We start from the raw sequence: 7,881 nt of genomic DNA, 5'->3' as shown, positions 1-7,881 counted from the left end.
ACACACACACACACACACACACACACACACACACACACACACACACACACACACACACACACACACACACACACACGCATCGTTGCAGAGTAAGATTTGTCAGCATGCGCTCATTTCCTTCTTACATCTCCAGCAGCACAGATGGCCTTGTTTTCCCCTCCTGTTCCAACTCCCTAACAGAGGAGTTACTCCACTTGACGTCACCTGCTAAGAATTGGCCCAAGTCCATCTTCAGTCGTCCGAATGACCAAGAAAAAAAAAAACATGTCATCATTCACCCAAAGAATGATCAGCAAGATGCTAAAGATTTCCCCTGTCTTCCTCTGAAAGCAGCTCTGAGTGTTGAGGTGAGGCCATACGGCCCGCAGTGGAGCCAGGGGGAGATGGAGTGAGATATGACATGAATCACCAGCTGGATCTGAACCAGGTCTGAACCCACAGCCTCACAAGCATATGGTAGTTACACAGTAATGAACTGGTCTTTCTTGTGTTCTCTGGAAGGTATTCTCCTAAACATATTGTAAAAGGTTGTGTTCATCCAGTGGCATTTATGCTACACACACACGCACACATACACACACCCAGATCTTCCCCCATCACTTCTCTCAGGGCTGTAGATGATTATTTATACAAATAAAAAAACACACACAATGATCTGAGTATAAACTAAAGAGGGCGGGGAGCAGTTCTGGCCTATACGTCTCTTTCAAAATGTCACACACTGAATATGGATGAATGTCCGACTATTCAAGTTCTTGTTGTACATTCAGCTCACATACTCAGCTCTCCTCTGCATACATTTGCAAAATGTATAATGAACTGTGGGAATAGAGTTCATATTTTGAGGTGCTACCGTGCTTAGTGTTGCTCTTTTTTTTTTTTTTTTACTTTTTTTTTAGCCATGCATCCTAAATGCTGCGATGTGCGAGGTTAATTCATTATGTGTTCGGGAGATAACTTATATGAACAGAGAATTAAACCAGATTGCGAGGCTGTGCGCCAGAAATATTTTTCAGTTTGTTTTCGAGAGCAGATGTGTGAAAAAAATGTTGCCACACCACAAGCAAATACTTAAGGCTGTAGTTTATATTGGTTTGTCTAGAAAAACAAACCATCTCAAGCGAAGGAGAATTAAAGACATCTGGCTGAAATTAAGCCTTCAGCTACCAGACATGATGTAAGGCTTTTCTTGCTTTGAACATCCATCATGTTGCCAAACCATTAACTTCGCTTGAAGTGTGCTAATGTCCATCTACTCCCTGCATTCATACTAACCATTACAGGACAATGGGAGTTAAAGCTGCAAATTAGCTGCACATTATTGTGATTTTCCTGGAGAGGGGTCAAGACAGGGGTTCAAACAGTTAGAAAAATAAAACGGTTTTGAAGTGACTGAAAGACCTTACTATTAAGGACAACAAAAGGCTAAATGTGGAAGAAAAGCCGTTTAAATTCAGATAGGAATTAAAGTGTGCAAAACTTTTGAATGATGTGTTTGCTACAAGTTTTGAATATTTTGAATTGGTTTTCAGCAAAACTTCCCCAGGGTTTTTATTTATTAATTTTTTTTAGTTAAATTTCTTTTGCCACCTACCCTTAAAGATGCAATATGAGATTTTTCCAGGTACATAGTGACAATTTATAGCACAATGAAATAACTATGTTATCTTCACTTCTTAAAAAAAAAAAGTATATTTATATTTGACGAAATAAAATTGACTTTGTAATTCAACGCCTTGAAATTGGGCCTCTGTCTTTTTAAAAACTCCAGCTCTTTCTGAAACTCTGCTTACAGGAAGTCATCACAACATGGCTCCTCTATTAACCCTTTAACAACGTTTCTACCAGTGTTTCACTGAGAAGTAGCTCATATAATGAATAATGTGGCTCAAAGGTGGTGCTAAGTCCACCCAGGCGTTTTGCACAGCTGTATGGTTGCCACGAGAGTAAAGATTTTCTCAAACATGTTTCTCAAACATGCATGAAAGAATCAAAGCAACAATCCAGGTATGTTTTTGATGAGGAAATAATATGATAACATGATGTAAAGCTCAAAAAAGTACGTAGAGCTTTATGAATGCTTCTTTTCTTGACTAAGTCACATAAATTTGGGCCACTGATTAGAGTTAATTAGTCATTTTGGATCAGACTTGGACATAATGTGTATGCGCTGGGACCTCGTCCACTTCTGTTTGGTGGAGTTGGCGGTATTTGGCTTGTTTGCAATCCTGCAAATGGAAATAGTCGGCACTTGTAAATGCGACAGCTTTGCCATTTGAACCTTTTTTGTTTCTATCTTCATTAGTTTTATTTTGTCTTCTTAGTTCTGTGTTAGTAGTAGTTAGTAGTGTTAGTATTTGGTTGTCAGATGAAATTTCTTTTTTTAAAGAACGCTTTAAAGAGAAGTTGTCTATATTTTTATTCCACTCACATGTGTTATGTTTCTGTCCAGATAATGACAGTACTGGACTTATTTCATATATTATTTTGAAACCCAGGCTTTATCAGACAGGCATTTATAAATAATAACTGACACATGATTCAAACTGTCAGTAATGTGCCTGATCAATATTTCAACGGAAACTGGTCATCATTTCCGCTCAAACTGAACAACATGTCTGCTGAGTGAAATTGCACCTTAGAGGTCGCTGGGTGTATAAATCCATCCAAAAGCCATTGTCTTTCAAATAAATGAATATTTGTTCCTTATTAAAGAAGCTCCTAGTTTTCCCTAAAAAGAAAAATCTGAAGAGTTGTACGATATTCAAGGAAAGGTCACTGTTAATGTAAATAGAACTTAGTTATTGTTAATTAGAGGTGTTCATTTGTTCTTTGAAATCCTTTGTACTGTAACTTTTGCAGTTCAAGAGCAATTCTAGTGGTTTCTCACAGATTTTGGATGTCGAAAAGTGATTTCAAAGAATGGTGAGTGTGTTTTCTCGTTCCCTTTTTGAGCACCAGCGGTCTCAGAATGTGTTCTGTCATAGATAAACATAAAACAGACTCACAGACGCTGTATTTTTTGTCTTATTCCCTGTGTCTAATCATAATGTCATAGAATACCGGATTATGCACATAAAGAAAGAAACTTTTCCTACTCAGATTTGCACGTCTGGATTAGTGAGACCTTGTAATGGGGGGCTTACGGAGCGCTACCATCTCGTCCTGACGCGTGCTTGCTTTGCCTTTTAACAACCAGAGCGTTACTCTTCTGTGCGTCTGCCAGCTCAGATAATTTCTGCAAAGAAATTTCTTCTGTTGCTTATAAACTGAGGAAGCGGCGGGGAAGACTGTCCCACTCTTTAATTATCAACCTTAGTAACCAATCTCCTTGCTTGCTGCAGTGTCTTCTGAACAACAGCTACTACATCAAATGCCCTAATTTGCATCTGAGGCGTTGGGGGAAAAAATTGAGTGAATCAAGCATGGCGTTCTGTATGTCTGCATCTTTCGCCGACTTCAATGCATCCCAGACAATTTACATGTATATAGAGAGGAAAGTAAAAAAATTATAATGCTAATCTAAAGTCCCAGAACTTACACTGACTGTCGTTTCTCTTTCTGCCTGATAAAACTCAGCTGTCCTCCAGGATTGTGCCTCCCAGTTGAACACGTTGTGTTTGTTCGGCGGGAGGCCGTGCTGCAATCTTATAAAGATCCAAGTTAAGCCAAAAGGAAACTTACACAGTCTCCTATTTATGTTGTTTTTTTCCCCTCTCATTTGCTTCGGCTTACACAGCAAAATGTGCATCTTATGCGCACATCAGATTGGATTTGCAGCAGATCTACAGCCGGTAATTATGTGTAACAACGTCAGACGTGTTTTTGTTTACAGCAAAATTGTCTCTGCCTTTGATATGAACACATACTGAGTGCTTGTAAATTTTAATCGTGTATTTGCTGGTATTATCAGTCAGCACTGTTCAAAATTAGGCCAAAAAACCTGCCAGCAGAAATACTGAAGCAGGAACTCCTCTGCTTTACTTCTCCTACCATCTGGATGTCATGAGCTTAAAAAAAAACTCCTGACATCTGATGCAACAATAGGAAATAGAAAACACTCATTATTCTGGTGTGAAACAGCTATAATATAGCTGAATTGGGAGTGTTGGTGAGTCTGTAGTCCAAGTTGTGGTGAAGGGACACAAATGGATGCTGGCAGGAGGCATGTTCAGGAGCAAAATAAATCCTTCAATAAAGCCAACAGGCCTGAACTCACAGAGCAGGAACAAAAAACCTAAGAGACAACAGGGAATGGCAACGACAGGATAATTTAGTAATGAACTGGAGGGTAAAGAACATTTGATATATGCTGGGAGGAAGTGGAAACTGGGAATGAGACACTGGGAGTCAGGTGGAAAACAGCTGGAGAAATTCTTCAGTTTCCTGGTCTGTTCACAAAACTTTATTCATTTCAAATGGGAAACAAGTTACCACAGGACAAGAAGAAATGTGCATAAAGAACCAAAACCAAAATAATTATACCATTTTTTTTTTGTTTTGTTTAATGCGATAAATCAATTACTGACATAATAATTACAGAAAATAGGTAATTAAAAACATGTTGTGGTACACATATGACTGTTCAATTTATAACTAAGATATAAACAGAAAACAGAATGATTACAGGCGGACTCTCAAAACATGACAAGAAAATTTACTGGCCCATAATAATAATAATAATAATAATAATAATAATAATAATAATAATAATAATAATAATAATGGTTACGATGATTATAATAACAACAACAATAATAATAATAATAATAATAATTTTAAATCTGCGACAGACTGGTGACTTGTCCAGGGTGACCCCACCTCTCGCCCGGAACGTTAGCTGGAGACAGGCACTAACAACTCTCCCGACCTCATTAAGGGACAAGGGTGTAAAGAAAATGGATGGATGGATGGATGATTTTAAATAACAACCAGATGCACAGTATCAGAATAATGACCAACTCTTTGCCAATGTACACCATATAAAATACAGGGTGGGCCATAAGTCTCCGTACATAGAAAAAAAAAAACATTTTATATTGGACAACTTATTTTTGTGGGACTCTGTAATTGCTACATGTCTTGGACCACTTTGTGGTTGATCTGCAACATTTCCAGTTTTAAGAAACTTACAAATAAGTTTTGCCACAGTGTTGTGTGTGAGGCTCGTTCCATGTTTTCTGCTAAAGTTTGGTGCAACCATGCGACTGCTTCCTGATCCAGCCATCAGTATGATTTCAATTCTTTGCTCTTTTGTCAAACACATCTGAAATATAAAAGAAATATACATTTTACATTCTCCTACGTATGGAAACTTATGGCCCAACCTGTACATCAAAATCTGATGTTACAAAATGTTTTTATGTTTTATTTTATATTAATCTGCATGACTTGGCATTCTATTCTATTCTATTCTATTCTATTCTATTCTATTCTATTCTATTCTATTCTATTCTAATTCTGACAGGTCTTGTCCCACCACAGAAATCTTCCTGTCCTCCCCTGAAAATGAAACTTTTTCACTGTTTCTCACTGCTTGTCACTTGTATGACATTTAAGAAATGCCACACTGAGGGAAATACAAAGAAGGTAATGGCTAAAGAAAATGAAAGTGCCAAAAAGAATGAAGAAAGCAGGAAAATCTGACAAAAAAAACAACTATGCAGAACATAAACCAAAGAAAGAAAGAAATAAGGTGAAACACATATCAAACTAAATCATTTAAATTAAAGGCGTTATTGCAAAGCAATTGCTATCCCAACTATTCTTTCAACATAGTGTACTTTTTAAAGTGACATTAGTACGCCATTTTTATTGAAGCAATAATTCATATTTTTTAAAGGGGATTTTGTGGTAAACAGTTCTGTTCAGTAAACAGCTCTACACGGTCTCAGTTTGGAGAAACAGATTAATGAAGGGAATTGGAGGTGAAAAGATTAGCATGTCATTCAACTGGGCCTTGATGCAGAAGTGAAAAACTCTTGCCAAGCAGATTTTCTAACACATTCACCCAACATTTATCTGCTACTTAAATAATATTGAGTATGCATTTGTGGGGAATCTGCCTATATGTTTTTGAAGCTACAGTCAGAGCACCCGGCTTGCTTCTTTTGATTACATGGAGAGAATCCTGTCTTCTAAAAGTTGCTGGCCTTTTAAAAAAGGTGTAAAAAGGGTGTCATAAAAAGTAGAATTCATCTTCAACTATTAGTGAGGTCTCTCAAAATAATTTCTCTAATCAATCGAGTCACATCATTTGTGTTTAAAATCATTAATTGTTAGTAATTGAACCTGATTGTGTTCTTGTTTGAGTGCTATCTTGTGTGCTTTGATTTACAGGGAAACAATGCCTACAGCTGTTTATACATTATTTCTAAATAGTTCCTAAATATTTTTGCATTCTTCTTGTTTGTTTAATTGACAATTAACACCACAGATTTTCTTACTGGAATTTGATAAATTGTATCCAGTATTTTTCCTAGTATCTGTACTGTGGTTAAAATCCACCTGACTCTGCAAAGATGGCTTTGTACTGTAGGTGAGAATAAAACTGACTGCTCATAAATACTCTGCAGAAAAATGAGCGCAAACAGAAGACATTTGTAATTGTTGAAAATTCTGAATACATGTTGATAGAAGGAAATAAAGAGACATTTCATTTATGTTTAAAAATTCTTTAAAAAGAAAAAAAAAAAGGTATAAGTCCAGACAATGTCAACATATGAGAATATGGTCACAAAACATGAGAATGGGGAATGAAAACTGTGTGTATATATATATATATATATATATATATATATATATATATAGCAAAAGGAATTTCAAAGACAGAACTATAAAGAACCAATAGTTGAGTTTAAATGAACAAATAGTCCAGGACCATCTGTGGATTTCAACCACCAAGGGAGCAGATATCAAATCAATAAATCAGAGATGTGTTTAGAAAGGAGGAGATTCCAGGCTTTAAAAAGAGAGGAATGAAATTTTGAAATCAATGACGGACTCAGCTGAGAGCCGGAGTGGAGAAGCAGCCGTTACGTGACCTGGTTCAACTTCAGTACTGATTCAAGCTGCATTGTTTCTAATCAAATAGAGAAAATTAGCTGCACTGATGGGAAAATGTGCCACAATATTTAAGTTGTTTTTGTCCAGTTTGGTTAGCTGCACATCTAACAGCATATATGAAAGTTTCTACTATTTTAGACTTATGAGAGAAGAGCATAAGTAAAGTTGACCCTCTTTTGTGGTAACCGCTTCCGGGGTAGAACAAGCTGTGCCGAGCAACTTGGACAGCAGACTGCATTCATTGATTGGCACTGAAACATGTTTCCTTTACGTGTTTCAGTGTTAAATAATAACTTTACATTGAGCCTGGAGTTGAGTTTTTGTTCAGCTCTTTGACAGACGCTTTTCACTTCTTGCAGGTTCATCACTTCTCCATGGAGATTTCTCCCTCCAGACACAATGTTCACTTTAACTGGAGCAATGGAATCAATGATGTCTGAAATATTAGAGTAGAAATGATCTGCCAACTCATCTACTGGCTACTTGAGAAAAGGCAGATGGGAGAGTGAACCTGATTGGAGGTTTCAGGTGCTGCTCTTATGAGGATAGGATGACATCAATTACAGAGACCTAATATTTACCCTTACTGATAATCAGGGGTGAAAGTAAGGGGGTACGGCAGGGTACTGCGTACCCCTAAAAGATTTAGCGGGGGTACGCAGTACCTGCAAGAGAGTGGAGCGGCTGTCTGCTGCAAAAAATCAGTGGGTTCACTGTGAAGCCGCGAGAGCACCCACTAATTAACCGTGACTGATTCGTTTTTCAAGAATAATCTAAAACACGACTTAATCAGTTATTAAATAACTTTTTTCCCAT

Source organism: Poecilia reticulata, linkage group LG1 (genome assembly GCF_000633615.1).
Source record: "Poecilia reticulata strain Guanapo linkage group LG1, Guppy_female_1.0+MT, whole genome shotgun sequence".
Classification (NCBI taxonomy): Eukaryota; Metazoa; Chordata; class Actinopteri; order Cyprinodontiformes; family Poeciliidae; genus Poecilia; species Poecilia reticulata.
The sequence above is the reverse complement of the archived record's forward strand: the minus strand, read 5'-3'. Positions refer to the sequence as shown.